Below are 2,846 nucleotides of genomic sequence, written 5' to 3'. Positions count from 1 at the left end.
TTGTGCCAAGACCAGAGCCCCACAAAGCTCCAATCTGGAAATCTACTGCTTCTTAAACAGCAACACACGACTCTTGGCGCATAAAAACGGACTTGCACCTACTCTTGATTATAAGTGAACTTTAAATATAGGCAAGAAACGTATCTCTTTTTACTAGCGTCTAAAAAACCCATGCACGCTCACAGCTATTGGCTGTTTAATCAAAACAAATTGTGGAATTAAAAAAGAAATGGTAATTGTTCGACAAAAGCTAGACAAGCTAAGCGCAAAGCAATGGGCACTTTTTTGGCCAGCACTGACGAACAAGGTCTCTACCTATTAACGTAACTGGCTCAAACAAGCCTAAAGGATAAAAAATCTTGACAACTTTGGAGCAAATTGGACGCTAGGTGACTTTTTTCGCCATTCCACCCACGCAAACCGTAACCAAGAGATTATCACGACTAGCATCCCAAGAAACTCTAAGTGTCTTACGTGGGGAGCTCTCTTCAGTTACGAATTCGATGTTGCCTTCGCGTTTGTCTGACCATTACAAGTTGTGATAGCGACACAGTAGCTCGTCACAACAAATTCACACTAACTTGTGAAAGTTTCTAAGCAGAGCCACTGTGCCACCGTATACTTACTACAGGAGGGGGTATCCCCTCCTTCTATGCCTAAACTGGTGAGACTCTCCAGGCAGGTCATTGTACATTCTCCTTCCTAACATTTCCTTACCAATCCACTGCTAACATTGTCTGAACCCTCTTTATTTATGTGTTTCATTGGAATGATTTATTAACAAGCAAGTATACCAAAAGAAAATTGGGCTTTACTACTTTTATTTTCTCTTCCTAATTTGCATTGTTATGAAGAAAAAAAGTATTGTCATAGATAGTTGTTAACAAGATAAATAAATTCGTGTTTTTTATTCATATAATTCATATAATTAACAAGGACATTTACATGGATAGATCAGAATTGTTTACAATATCACACATAAGATGTTTTATCACAGTCTCCTGTTTTACAATGTCATGTGCTACAATTTTTTTGTACATTCCCTGCGTATCATGATTATTCAAATCACTCACAATTATTTTTTTAACGTTTGGTGTATATCAATTAATTTTCACCTAATGCGAGATACTACCTCTCTCTAAAATATAGTCTATAAATTTCTGCGGTACGATAAACATATAATCAGATATTTCGGTAAAGGTGTATAAATTAAAATCAAGGCAATGTACAGTAAATCAGTATAAAAGATTGAACGATACTTTTTCAATACTATACTTTAAAAAAACTCCTTTGTAGCTTTCTCGTCTTCACTTTGTCGTCTCATTTCTTTAATCGTGATGGCTTTTCCTTATAGCTCATCGTAAACTTTCAGGACCAGTTGAATCCATAAATCCTAATATCTTGTGAATTACTGTCATTCGTCGTACGATGTTTTCAAATGTCGTGGAAGACTTATTAAAACTCGCTCTAATTAGAAGCTGTAAAAAGAATTCTTTTGAAATCCACGCCCAGCAAACAAACGATAGATTATCAATCACTGTCTGACAATTTTTTTGTACTCAAGCAAAATAATTATTTTTTTTATTAAATGATTGGTTCAATCCATAAAGCTTGCAAATAATCTGAGGAAGTGATGATTGTTAATGCTGCCTTAAGGCTGATAGATGTAAAGCTTCTTTCTCCAAAATCCTTTTTTTCACAGGCTCCATTGTCTCCTCGTCGTAATGTATCAACTATTCGATGATTGACCATAAACTTATAGCTGCTTTTTATTGAAGCACAAATGTATGCTACTCATTATTCAAAAAAGCGGGGGTATTTAAAACACTTAGAGGTATTGCATTATGTTTTAGCTCGTAAAAGCTGCACCATTAGCCACTCTGGATGATATTATTTGAAAAACAAGTGTGAACAATAAAGTACAATAATGCTGACTGTGACTTTTTTAACAAATTTTTTAGAAAAAGGCTAATAAAATACTGAGATTTTTACTCCTTAGAATTTATAACAGTCCGCAACTACATTTTTTAGAATGAGCTAACTATAACCTATAAGCGAAAAATCACAATAATACATAACAAGAGTTTAGAGTTAAATTTTATACCAACAACGTTCTACTACCACTACTTTATAATTATGTATACTATTTTATACTATTTATAATTATTAATCTGGCATATATACGGTTGTACACCATAGCTATAGAAATAAAAGCCATAACCTTGATTATCCATAAACATAGCAACCCCATCAGTACGTGGTTTTGTATGATTGTCATTATTAATAACAAGTGTTGTCAGTTTGGTCCACATTTATGGCATTTGATCTACCAGGAATAGACCCGCAGTATGTAAAGGGGTTCACGAGAAGTGTTGCAGTATCCGCAGACTGTCCATGGATAATTTTTGTTGTTTTTGATGATTTCTTGTCGAAATTGTGTTTACAGAGCGAATACTTTAATTTGTAAACATTATTTAAAGCACACCAATATTTTTGACAATCTGGGTTCAAAGCGTGGTATATGCAATACTTCTCCACTGATCAGGATTTCAAAGGCACACAGTTGATTTCATGCTTCAAAATTATCAGTTAATAGCTCGTAATTTTGTGCAAACCATTGCATTTTTCATAACCTCTGACGTAAATATTTAGCGTGTCTCTTTCAAGATCATTCAAAGTTTTGAAAATCACTATTAAAGGTACTTCACCGTCAAAGTAATTAAATCCATGATGATGTCAGAAAAACCAAATATTTTGTCATTGCACCTCCTTACACAATTTTTCTGAGTGACATGAAGGTGTTGCTGCGTAACATGTGGAAAAGTTATCGTTTAAAGCAATGATAG

The sequence above is a fragment of the Copidosoma floridanum genome, unplaced genomic scaffold (genome assembly GCF_036245765.1).
Source record: "Copidosoma floridanum isolate Cflo_tuat_1 unplaced genomic scaffold, Cflo_Japanese_pri ptg000005l, whole genome shotgun sequence".
NCBI lineage: Eukaryota > Metazoa > Arthropoda > Insecta > Hymenoptera > Encyrtidae > Copidosoma > Copidosoma floridanum.
This window is presented reverse-complemented; position numbering follows the sequence as displayed.